At 45.8% G+C, this 13285-nt stretch overlaps 2 pseudogenes; both read left to right on the top strand.

Annotated features, from left to right (window-relative positions):
• The first annotated feature begins 5470 nt into the window (after nt 1-5470).
• On the top strand, nt 5471-6246 carry LOC118668619 (annotated as a pseudogene).
• A 21-nt stretch (nt 6247-6267) lies between these two features.
• LOC118668618 lies at nt 6268-12303 on the top strand (annotated as a pseudogene).
• The last annotated feature ends 982 nt before the right edge of the window (nt 12304-13285 follow it).

Below are 13285 nucleotides of genomic sequence, written 5' to 3'. Positions count from 1 at the left end.
ATAGCCTGTGATTCAAACCCAGGCAGTCTGGCTCCAGTGTCTAAACTGTGCTGCTTTTTTTTTTCCTAGCAGCACAGCTTCGAAATTGATGAAGCACACATGTACTAAATTGCAAAGAAAAATTAGCAAATCTACAATCATAATAGAAATTTTAATGTGCATGTCTCAGTAGCTAATTAAGCAAATAAAAAATTAGTGAAGATATAGAACACTATTAAAATACTTAATCTAATGGCTCTATATAAAATGCCATTCACAACAATTAGAGAATACACATTTTTTACAAGCAGCATGAAACATTTATAAAAATAGATCACATGAAAAGGTTGCAAAGCAATTTGCTATGAATCCTAGAGAATGAATAGCATAGAAGCCATGATCACTGACTACAGTATAATTAAATTAGAAATTAGTAACAAAAAGATAACCTCAAATGGCCATATATTTAAAACTTTTAAAACACACTTTTAAGTATGTTTTGGGTCAAAGGACAATCATAATATACATACTAAAATCTTTAGAAAAAACAGTGACAAAAATATTGCATATCAAAAATTACAGAAGGTAAAGTAGTATGTAAAGGAAATTTCATAATCTTCTAAAGTGTATATTAGAAATGGGGGAAATTAAAAATTAATGAGCTTCAGTGCAACTAAAGACAGAAAAATAAAGATATAAAGAAGGGAGAAAATAATAAATAGGAACCAATAAAACAGAAAACTCTGGTTGCATTGTTTCTAGAAGTTTTTATAAAATTAGTCCTGAGGAAGAGGTTACAAACCTCATCCAACACAAAGTTGGGAGATCAGGGGCCTCCTGTGTGATCTTTGGCAGGTTTCTTCAAAAAGGTGAATCTATCATCTTAAACTCATTCAGTAATAATATTAAGCATCACCTGGCAGGTGTGGTCAGTGATTGAGCCTGGACCTATGAACCAGAGGTCATGGTCCAATTCCTGGTCGGGGCACATGCCCAGGTTGCAGGCTGGATCCCCAGTGAGGGGTGTACATGAGGCAGCCAATCACTGATTCTCTCTCATCATTGATGTTTCTCTTTCCCTCTCTTTTTCTCTCTGAAATCAATAAAAAATATTTTTAAAAATAAGAAGAATCAAAATTGTAGGACTCTACAGAGATCCATAATTGGGCTTCCTGCCCCTTTCAATGTGAGGAAGCTCAAGTCAACACAAAACACTTCCACTAACGGGCTCTTCCCCTGCATGACTTAAACGTGTGTGCCTCTGCAGAGCTGCCCCTCCGCCAGCTGTCAGGACTGACCATGGGGTTAGAGAAGCCAGGTTCTTTGTACCCTGAATGCCACTTTCCCCGTGAGGCTCTCCCTTCATTATGGGTGAGCTAATGTTAGAATGGAGCATGTGGAACAGATCCAGAAGAATAAATCTGATCAATAATTTTCAGTTTCCTATCTCACACTAGAACAGGAAAGTCAGAAAAATTCTTTTGGGAAGAAGACTGTGTACTTGTTTTTGGAGACAGTGCGGAGACTTAACTGCTTCAGGGAACATCTCCAGTGGGCCTGGGCCATGCTGAGTGGTCCTGACTACTCTGTCTATAAATGGGGTCAGCTCATTGGGAATACTTGGCAGGGCCAAAGCCTTGGGCATACTCCCCACACTACACTGCCCTTTCCAGAAGCCCAAGGACCGGCTGCTTCTTGGTGATGTGGGTCTTGGCTGAGAAAATAGAAGGTCCTCCCTTCCCCATTCCCTTTTCCTTTCTGCACTGGTCTCTCTCTTGCTGCCTGCCAGCTTTGCCAGCTCCCAAGGGAGGGCCCCTTATGTCCAGGGACAAGCTATCTCCTCTGAAATCAGCCAAGTCAGCCAGAGAAATCCGGGTCCATGATTTCCTCACTCAAGGGAGAGAGGAGAGGACAAAAATAGCCCTTATAATTTCTTCTGCAATAAAAACCCGTAGGTCCCCATTTGCCTTCAATTCCCTCAATATCCCTTCAAAATGCTGGAAACGAACATGAAAGTGTTATTACAAGGCTCGGTCTCATGCCAAAAATAATTTAAGTGTGAAAACACAAAAGAAGAATGCTTCCCTGTGTCTCTATTATCTCCCTGGAGTCTCCTGCCAGCCTTCCTCTCTCTCCACCTCTTGTATTTCCAGGCGTATGTGGGGCAGCCAGAAGAGCTCCATATGCCACAGAGTCATGTTTTTTTAATGTTGGTCTTTAAGGGGCACCACTGCCAATGGTTCAGTCACATGGCAGGGATTTAATTACCTGTATGAAATACACTAAAGAAATGCATGTTGGGCTTTTCTTTCCACAATTCCACTTCAATTTGTATTTTTCCCCTTCTAATTGAAATTAATTTCCCTTGCTGTTTTGTGTTACAAAACACCTGGATAGGGTTATTATTCTGTAAAGGTAATTATAAAATTAGAAGGCTAACCACGACTCGGATTTCCTAAATCACAGGTGGCAATAGTACCAAGTGCTGATGAAAGGGAAAATAATTCAGAAATTCAAGCTAAAAAATAAAATGCTGGCTAAATTCTCTTGCAAAGACACACCCACAGGCCTAGCAATGCCCCCAATCAGGTAATGCCTAAAAGCTTCCATTGTCAATGTGAGTGTGATGGACATAGTGGTACAATGTCCAGATCCCCGATAAGACTAACAGCACTTCCCAACTTGCTAAGGTGCTCCTGCTAGAGTACCCTCAGCTGTCAGCCCCCTGTGACCATTGCCTTGCCCAAGGTCACACCTGCTCTGTGAGCAACTAGTTCCATTGGCTGATCCTCCTAGGCCTTCTCACTCCAACTTGGGACAACTCTGAAGGACCATCCCAGCTCAGAGCTCCCTGTGGAATCATCATTGAGGACTTCATTGAGATGGCATCACTGCCCAGATCCTCCCTCTGCCCAGTCCTGTCTCCTTCTCTCCCCTTCTCTCCCCTTCCCTCCCCTTCCACGGGTGTGGATCCCAAGAGTACTTCTTAAAAATCCTCCTTAACACTAAGTCAATCTCAGGGTTAGCTTCCCAGATAACCCAACCTCCACCAGAGAGAAGAGGAAGTTGGATAAAAGTTTAAAAATTGTTCTCACATTTACTGAGACGTCCAAGCAAGTGAACACTAACCCACTTATTTCATTGCTAAAAGTTTTGTAGACCCATTGGTACCAGCTCACTAATGGCTGCTCATGTTAGTATCAGATAGAACGGATGACAGCTCCAAGAAGTAATGAGGGAAAGAAGTTAATGGAAGCATGTATCAACAGCCTCAAAAACATTCACATTGTTGACCCAATAAATTACATTTTTATTTATGGATCATTATGCTTATAGCCCATCTAATACCCAAACTTACTGAAGGTGACTTACATTCAGCAAGTCAAACTACATAAATAAACAACGTATGGCAAAATTAAGACAATATAAATAAAGGCAGATGTTAGGTGAATCCCCAAAAAAGTGGCCATGGCCCAGCCAGTGTAGCTCAGTGGCTGAGTGTCAACCTATGAACCAGGAGGTCATGGTTTAACACCTGGTAGAGGTACATGCCAGGTTGAGGGCTCGATCCCCAGTAGAAGGTGAGCAGGAGGCAGCCAATCAATGATTCTCTCTCATCATTGATCAGCCAATGGAACCAGCTGCTCACAGAAGCAGGTTCTATCTCTTTCTCCCTTTCCATTCCTCTCTGAAAACTATAATTTTTTTTTTTAAGTGTCCATGATGTCAGGCCAGATTAAGGCCTTTAGAGGCCCCCATCCCCATATAGGCAATTCAGGCAAAAGCAATACTAGACCAAACACAAAACATACATCTGCATTGAAATTAAAATAGCTTTTTATCTAGATTCCCTGCTAGTAAAATTCTCCATGGGTATATTGAAAATGAAAAAGGATAGCAATTAATGTTTGGGGCACCTAACCATGAATTTGAACTGCCTGTTGGGTAATCCAGACTGCTGATTACTGAGGATAAACTAATAATTTTACTTTGGGAAGAACTTTGGCTAGTTAAGCAACACTGCATATCGTCAATAATAAACAAGGTGCCTGAGAAGAAGACAGGCTGGCCCTGGGACTGTGGCCCGCAAAGAGGCCTGGCAAAGGGCCTTGTGTGAGGTGGCAGAGGAGAGCTACAGAGGGCACCCTGTCCTGCCAGGTCCTAGAGCAGCCCCGCTTCCCAGGAGGCTCAGAGCCACATTCCAAACACAATTCAGAAAAGGTCATTTTATTTTATTTTTTATTTTATTTTTTTTTTATTGCTTAAAGTATTACAAAGGGTATTACATATGTGTCCATTTTATCCCCCCGCCCTAGACAGTCCCCTAGCCTCCCCTATGTCTTATGTCTTATGTCCACTGGTTATGCTTATATGCATGCATATAAGTCCTTTAGTTGATCTCTTACCCCCCTAGAAAAGGTCATTTTAAAGGGCCCAGGCAAGTTGGTCCAAGCTCTGGTGATCCAGCCAGATCCGAGGATAAAATAGAGAAGACCTAAAAGAGTGGAAGGCCTACATGTCTGTCTTAACCAGCTCAGGCTTCTATAACATAACAGCCTGAGCTGGTTGAACAATGGACAATTTTTTCTTATAGGTCTGAGAGCTGAGAGGTCTAAGATCGAAAAGCTGGCAGATTTGGTTCTTGGTGAGAGTCCCCTTCCTGGCTTGCAGATGACTGCCTTCTCACTGTACCTCACATGGGAGAGGAAGCGAGCTCTAGTGTCACTTCCTCTTCTTATAAGGGCACTAATTCCATCAGGGGACGCTACTCATGACCTCATCTAATTGTAATCACCTCCCAAAGGCCCCGCCTCCAAAGACCATCATATTGGGAGTTAGGGCTTCAACATAAGCATCAAGTCCATGACAATATCCTTCAAGCGATTCTCAGAGGTTATTTTTTACACCACACCTTTGACCAGAGTAGGGCAGGAGAATTTCCAGTTACATTCTCTGGCAAATAGCTGGAGAGCAAATGGTGTTTGTGAATTGACATCAGTTGACATGCAGGAGGGCTTGGAGTTTCCAAGAAGAGCCACCCAGTTAAGGAAAGACCCCATCTCTGCTTTGCACGGGGTCATGAGAACACCTGCAGGCAGGGCCAAAGTTCTCTTCAGAAGGAATTTGTCCAACACAAGGATGAATGAGCAATAAAGGTTTTGACATATTTAGTCACAGTGATTCTTTGTCTTTAAAAAACTTTTACAGGACTTGGGAAGTGGCTGCTCCAGGCGACTCCCTCCAGCCAGTGCTTGACATCAGTGGTGGCCCAGGTTAGACCTCAAGGCCCGTGGGGGGCCGTGGCAGCAGAGCGTCCACAGGAAGCGCGGGTGTGCCACCATCGCTGTGGGGAACCTCTGGGTCCGGCATTGCAGCTTTTCGGCAGAGGCATGGCGTCGGCCACCACCAGCAAGAAGATGCAGGAGGAGGCCACCTACTCCATCTGCCTGCCTGCGGCCACAGCTACTGCCAGGCCTGCCTGCTGGGCTTCATGGGCCTCCCCCTCCTTGCGGCTGAGCGGAGACCTTCTCCTGCCCCGGTGCCGGGCTCCCTTCCAGAGAGGCAGCCTGCAGCCCAACCAGCAGCTGGGTGTCCTCATCACCGCCCTCGGGAGCGGGAGCAGGAGAAGGAGCAGGAGCAGGAGCAGGAGCAGGAGCTGTCCTGCCAGGAGCACGGGGAGCGGCTGCACCTGTTCTGCGAGGACGAGGGCCAGCTCATCTGCTGGCGCTTGGAGCGCCACCCGCGGCACAAGGGCCACACCACTGCGCTCCTGGAGGACACGGGCCCCGGCTACAAGGAAAAGCTCCAGGAAGTGGTGGGGAAACTGAGGCATTGGAAGAGGAATACACAAACCAGAAAGCATTCATGGCGAAGCAGACAGCCCAGTGGAATGAAAAGATAAAGACTCAGAGACAGAAAATCCAGGCGACCTTCCAGAACCTGCACAGCTTCCTGAGGGAGGAGGAGAGGTCATACCTGTGGAGACTGGAGAGCGAGAAAGAGCACACTCTGCAGAGACAGAGGGACAGTGAGGCCAACCTGGGGCAGCAGAGCCGGGAGCTCGAGAGCCACACCCTGGAGCTGGAGGAGCGATGCCAGGGCTCCGCCCAGAAGGTGCTGCAGGAGGTGAAGGGCGCCCTGAGCAGGAGCCAGGCTGTGCAGCTGGAGACGCCGGAGGCCCTGTCCTTGGATATTCATTCCGATTGCGAGGTCCCTGAGCTCTACTTTGATCCGAGGAAACGGTTGAGGAGCCATCAGGGTCCCTGAGAGGGTGACCTCCCCCTGTCTGTATTTGTTGGGGATTTCTTGAACCATCTGACAGAGCAACCTGGAAGTTTTGAAACTGACATGGAACAGTTTGCACAGACCCCGAGTGGCCGGGTCTCCATGAACAAGGCTTTGCAAGAACTTGTGGACCTCATCTATCAACAGGCCACGTCCATGCCAAAGTTCCATGCGTGGGAGCTCGCCTGTGTAGGTACCTGCCCTGTCACCTGACCATTAGCTCACAGAGGGGCAGCTTCTGCCAAGTGCGCCTTCGAAGATTACAGACTGAATATGACCTTAGAGATGAAGCTGCCGAGGAGGATGAAGCAACTCGGAGACGATTCCATGGGCTCGTGCTCTTTCAAGGAGAACTTTATCTTTCGCTGAAGATCAAAAGAGCAAAGGGACAGGTTCAAACAGCTACTCTTCAGCCTTTTCTTCAGGAGTTGCTGGACGCCGTCTTTTCTAACCCTGTGGACGATAACCTAATTTGTGCAGTAAAATTCCTGAAGTTGACAGGGCCGGCATTGGAAGATGCCTGGAAGGGACAAGGAACAAAGGACATGGACGAAGTTATCCAGAGGATTGAAAATATCGCCCTGTACGTGGCCTGCAGTGAAGACATAAAGCGGATGCTCTTGAAGCTTGGAGAGCTCCGGTCAAGTAACTGGGGGAGAGTCCATGCCACCTCAACATTCAAGAGAAGCAACACCCGAAAATGATCCCAACTATTTTATGACAGAACCACCATTGGGTACAGCGGATGGTGTTCCTCTCACTGCAGCTGATCCCGATGACCATGATTCGTATCAGGAGTGACTTGAAGGCGGGAGAGGGAAGGACATATGTAAGACTTTCAATAATAAAGATTTATTTAAAAAAAAAACTTTTACAGTAGGAATTATGAATTGTTAAACAGATTTTTTTTAAAAAAAAATGTTTAAAGCATCAGTAAAGCACCTATAACCCAGAAATATCAAAAATTTAGCTCTAGGAATATATCCTTTAAAATATCATCCTAAATGTCATGAAATGATGTGCACAAAGACATTTTCTACATGTTCTTTATAATAATGATAACCTAGAAACAACTTGAATGACCCTCAGTAGAGGAATATTTAAGTAAAGTACTGCCACATAATGACTGGTAATCAAGAATAGTCAATAACAAATATCAATTACTAATTATGTTTTACTGTCTAGTAAAAAGGTTAAATGACAATTGCATGTACTGTAGACATAAAACTGTTTTTAAAGTTAACAAAAACCCACATACATAAAAAGTTACTAGAAGAATATACATAAGAGTGATGATAATGTTTGGTAACAGCAATTGTACTGTTTTTATTTCTTTAATTTTTAAAACATTCTTCAACTTGTATTGTAAAAATACTTACATAATAAATTTGCCAGGAAAATACTAGTAAAACTAAAATAAGATGTGGAGAATACTCAACGTCCTGACAGATTCATAGAATTTCCAAAATGGACACAAGGCCAGAAATGGATCTACAGATTAATGAAGGTCAGCCCAATGCCTGCACAGGCCGCCAGCACGAGGAGAGAACCCACACCCAAGAGAGAGCTGACAAACTGGCAAGTAAGGGATCTTCCTTCCCAGGGAAACAACCCCAGGATTGAATCCGAACCTGGCTGGTACCTGCGTCCCATTTCATTCCCTCAATCAGTGTCTGAATTGAACCCACTGCTGCACTGCAGTCTCACCAAAGCCTCTGTCCTCGGAAGACAGGGATGCAGTGACTATAGCAGAAGAGGTAAGAGATGAAAAGGGCAAGTCTCACTTTCCCTGTGTGAAATCTCACAGCAATTTCTGGAATGGACGCACTACTGCCTTTCATTTTCCCTAGGGAGCCTGAAACAGGGACCAAGTCCTCGTCCCTCCAGAAAACTAACCGCCTCCCAGCTATGGAGATATAGTTTCCAAAACAAAATCCAGAACCTGTGGGTTTGACTCTGGGAATGGAATATGTGAAGTTGGAGCTGTTCTGAATAAACAGAACTTACGCTTCACAGCAAATGGCCCTTCCTTATCCAGCGCTCAGAGTGCTTCCACAGAGTGCTACAAATCTAGAAATCCAGTAGCTGGATTTCTCCACACTCTTTAGATCATAAATGGACAAAAGAGTTTTTAATTAATTCTAGGTATGAAGACAACACCTAACATAATATGGAGATGTCAAAATGGTAGTGCTTCTAAAACAATGGTTTGCATGGATGATGAGACAGACCATTTGAAATTAGAGTCGTGTAAGGAGATCCTAGCCAAGGGGTTGTGTTAGCCACAGCTGTCTCTGCAGAGCCATGTGCTGTGAAGGGAGAAAGAACTCAGAGAGTCCTGCAATGCCTCTTTGGGGCCGAATCTCTAAGACAATATGTATGTTATCAGCAGCATTTACCCCACAGGGCTCTACCTTTTACATCCAGGGTTCTCCTACAAACAAGCTGTTCCCCCCCAAAATTCCTCTCTTAACCACTATCTGAGAAGCCAGCTAAGGTGTGTGTTCCTATGACTCAGGCTTAGATCTTTCTTGGGAGAGAAATCCTGTGGCTAGGGCACCAGCTTAAGCTGTCACTAGCTCCTTCCTGGTAAGTCCCAAAGCTTCCTGATTCAAGTGATGCAAAGAAGAAAGGAGGAGGTACAACCAGGACACCAACAGCCTCAGAGGGCTTTGGAGGGATGATCACTGAGGAGACACAAAGGGTCTGAATCTCACCACCATGTTGCTGGGACCAGCTCTCCCCACCTCCCTCATCACTACCAGGGAGGGGATGGCTAGGCCTGCATCCATCACCCTCCTCCGTGGAGGTTCCATGCTGATTCCTTCCCACCCCACACATCTGGAGCAGGTCAGTGAAGATGAGTACAACCCCCCTTCCCAAAAAATAGTTTGGGTAGGACTGCAGTCTTTTCCAAAGTCCTATGATCATATTATCTCAGACAAGTCTGAGGACACAAATCAACTAAGCTGATATAAACTAAACTGTAAGGTCCTTGAGGGCAAGCCTCACACCTATTCACTCGCCACTGTCTGCCCAGTGCAGGCCTCGCAATGGGGAGGAGGGCCCCTCTCACCAGTTGTTGGATGGAAGAATGAGCCCTCTTGGCCTTCAGGGTTGAGTTGAGCTTCCCTGTCCTCTGTGGTCCCTGCACACCCTCCGGAAGCTGCTGGTGTTGGAGAAAACAGCTGGTCCTTGCAGAACAGCAGTCTGCTTCTCCTCCCCCAAGGAGAGACCAAGTCTTCTTCTGGGGGTCACAGTAACTCAAGTACTGTAATGTGAAGCTACAGGGACAGGTTGATGGTACAGACCCCACCCCCAACCCAAAATAGGACCTGCAGCCTTCCAAAGACAGAGGTGGCCCCGCCACAGCCCACCTCTCAAGACCACCCCAGAAATGCCCCTGGGGTCTGGTCTCCCACTGTCTCTAGAGCCTTCCCTGCAGCCACCAACCAGCACGCTGCCTGCGCTCTGCAAAGTTTACTTACCAAGATTCTTCCCTTCTCTGTGCTTTCCCTATTTTCTATAATAGGCCTGCACAGGTTTTGTAATGGGAAAAGCCCACTCTGTTTCTAATTGTTTTAAATAAATTCAAGTCTTTTAAGGTGAAAGAGAAACTTTGCTCCAGTCTTACTGCTGCTCAAGGCTGCGAATCCGGGGAGTTTATTTTGGTGCCGTGAACACCCACTCCAAAGTCCCATATGGCCTGTGCATAAGCAAATGCATTCTACTTGTGTAAAAGGCTACAGTTTCACTCTGCATTTCAAATATAAATATAGACTTGTCAGTTTTTGCAAGGGGGGGGGGGGGGGCAGGGAACAACCTACTCAGGATCCATGACACAAACCCTTCTTTTCCCCCAGATTTCAGCCCTTGGACATGGAAATCATTTTTTTAAGGAACCGGCCATCTTTTATCTGAACTACTTCAGTCTTTCCTCGCAGAGCCATTTACAAATGTGTGAGCCACCCAGGGTTTGCTCTCAACTCTCTCCTTATGCACCCGTCTTCCTTATGATGCTCCCTTCATTCTCACATTGGCACAACAGTGATCAAATGCCAACCACATGCCAGCCACTAGGCTAGGCTTGGGGATACAGCTAGGAACAAACAAACCAAAAACTTCCCCGCCCTGATAAAGCCCAGGTCAGAAAAAAAAGGGGGGGGGGGGCGGGAATCTCCCAGGGATATTCAAACAGCACAGCAGGTGGCTGGGCAAGACTGGGTCTACCCAAGGGTTTGGGGAGCTGGAGGAATCCTAACCTAAAAAGGTGAGTCTGCAAGGTAGGAATTTCAGGGCCAGTGGCTTCCTGGGAATGGCGCTGGGGACAGTGGGCCTCACACACATGCCAGGCTATCCCTCTAGGCCAGCCAAGCCCAGACTTACTCCCACCAAGCAAAGGCACCAAATTTTATTTTAAAAACCATTTACAATTTCTATTTCAAAGGCAATATCAAGCATCATGGGAAAACAGAATCTTGCGTGACTACTTAACACTCATTTTATAATTTAATTTTTACTTTATTAAATTACATGGGGGTGAGGAGAGAGCCATAAACATTTTCATTCTCAGGGCCTCCAAAACTACTCCCGATGTGGCCTTGGCCTCAGATCACTCTGGTTGTGAGTCACCTTCTGCTCTTAAATCTACAGTTGACATACCCAACCACCGACGCCAAAAACTTCCCTCTCCACCAGTCCAGACCACCTCCCAGTTTAAGCTTTGCCTTTGGTCTGGCCTGGTTGTCTGCAAGTCCACCAAAACTGAAATGAGGACTGCAGACCCGTCCCTCCTCCTCTAAGGAATGTATAGCCAGGTTGTTTTCACTTGCGTGCAAATCTCAAATAAGCAGCTTGCCTAGAATAAATGTGGCCTTTAAAATATACACATAGCCACACGATTGCTCTCAGACTCTCTGCCTCAGCCCCTCTTCCTCCTGCAAACACCTTTCTCTCCTCCTGTTCTTCACACATGCTTCCTCCCCACTTCGTGCCACCCCCGCACCTGAGGCGCCACCCTGGGAGAGCAATCCTCTGCCCACTGCCTACCCACCCGCAGCTACTCTCCAATTTCTCTCTGCAATTGAACTCCAATTTCTGCTGCAGTTGAACTTCTCAAGCCTGTGTGCTGCCTTCCTGGAGTCACCACCCACTCCCTTCCCTCCTTACCTCCTGCACACTAACTGCCCACAAAAGCAAGTCCACCACTGTCTCTATAAAATCACCAATGGCCTCTTAGTCATGAAATCACAGCACCTTTACTCAATCTCTAATATCTCTCTGATCATTCTGATGCTACCTCTAATAATGACATTAGCTACCATTTATTGAGCTATTAAGATGGTCCAGGTGGTATGCTAAGCCCTTTGTGTTCTTTACCTTATTTAATCTTCAACAATGCTATGAAATGGCAGTTACAGAGGGCCACTCCATTGAGAGGTGGGGTCTGTCTCCTTCCTTTGACCAAGAGAATATAGCAGAAGTGCAGGGGTGCCAGCTTCAAGAACTCAGCCTTAACAGACCGGCAGCCTCTACTCTCTGTCTCCTACAACACCTGCTCTTGGAACTCTGAATTGCCATGATGGAGAGAGAACATGAAGAGGCCCCAAGACTTCCTGCAGAAGGGATGCCTGGCCAGCCCCAGGCCTTCAAGCCATCCCAACACAGGCCCCAGACCTTCTGAAGCAGAGACAAATTGTCCCCACCTGGCCCTGCCCAAATTGCAGATTCACAAATACAACGAATGAGTATGTCTTTCAAGTTGTGAGTAATAATAAGAAGCAACATATAATAACAAGCAACAATAAATAACAAGCATAGGGATTATAATCACCATCCTTATTTTACAGCTGAGAAAATGGAGCCTCTAAGAGGTGTAGTTGCCCAAGGTAACACAGTTATAGTCCTCTCAACCACTCAACCCCATCCCTGAATGAGGACTCTCCACTTTGAATCTTTCCCTCTTTTCAGCCATTCTTTTTTCTTCTCTGGTGTGCTGCATTATAGGGTAGTGATTTGGATGAAGATGGAGCAAGATAGTGCATGCAAAGTATTCAGCATGTCTGACATGTAATAAGCAGTGAATGAAAGTTTTGCAAATAAACACTGTTCTTACCCTTTTTAATCACATACTGTCACTTAGCAATCTGACTCTAGTGGCAATGTAGGAACCAGTTCAAGTGCCTCTGCTGACCACTATTGGGTAGCCACCTCCAGTCCCATTCTCAGCTAGATCCCTACCCTCCACTGCCAACCACCCATGGAATAGATCTCCTGAAGATGGTCAGTTCTCCGTGCACAGACAAGAGACTCCAAGCTGAAGGCATCGGCCCCCATCCTAGTCAGACTAGAGCCCTCCCATCTGACCCATTTCTCTGCGTCACAGAACCAATCTCCCTGTTTTCATTCATAAAAAGAAGGCAAGTTGAGCTCTTACATCTTATTGAGCCCTGATATCCAGCCACCAGGTTCCTTTCATAGCTTCCTTTGTAAAATCTATCAGGTAAGCCAGGGGTCGCTTATCTCAACTGTGTCCACTCAGATATCTGCAGTCAGCTTCTGGGGTGAGTTTTCTTGCTATTTGGTGGCCTTGTCTAAGAAATCCAGACTCACTTGGTTCTGTTCAGATCACTTCTCATTCTCCATCAAGCTGGCTTGGGCTTGATGACATTGGTAAAGGATGGGATGCCGAGAGAGGTGAGTGCAAAAGATCTTTTAAGGCTGACCTTCAAAACGAGCAACAGTCATTTTTACCAAATTCTATTGGCAAAGCAAGTCTTAAGGTCAGCCCTGATTCGGAGGTGGGGAAATACACTTCATCTCTTGATGAGAAGCGTTACAAAGTCATTTTGTGCAGGACATAGACACACAGAGGGACTGATGATAGGGAGCGTATTTGCAATCTACCAGGGTGCCATATTTCTTCATTTTAAAGGTCTTCCACCATAAGAAAATAATCAAATCCAAAGGCCTGACTGCCCCTCTAGGAACCAACCCAATAGTTTGTTGTTTTTTAATTTGT

The sequence above is a fragment of the Myotis myotis genome, unplaced genomic scaffold (genome assembly GCF_014108235.1).
Source record: "Myotis myotis isolate mMyoMyo1 unplaced genomic scaffold, mMyoMyo1.p scaffold_m19_p_13, whole genome shotgun sequence".
NCBI classification, from domain to species: Eukaryota; Metazoa; Chordata; class Mammalia; order Chiroptera; family Vespertilionidae; genus Myotis; species Myotis myotis.
The sequence above is the reverse complement of the archived record's forward strand: the minus strand, read 5'-3'. Positions and strand labels throughout refer to the sequence as shown.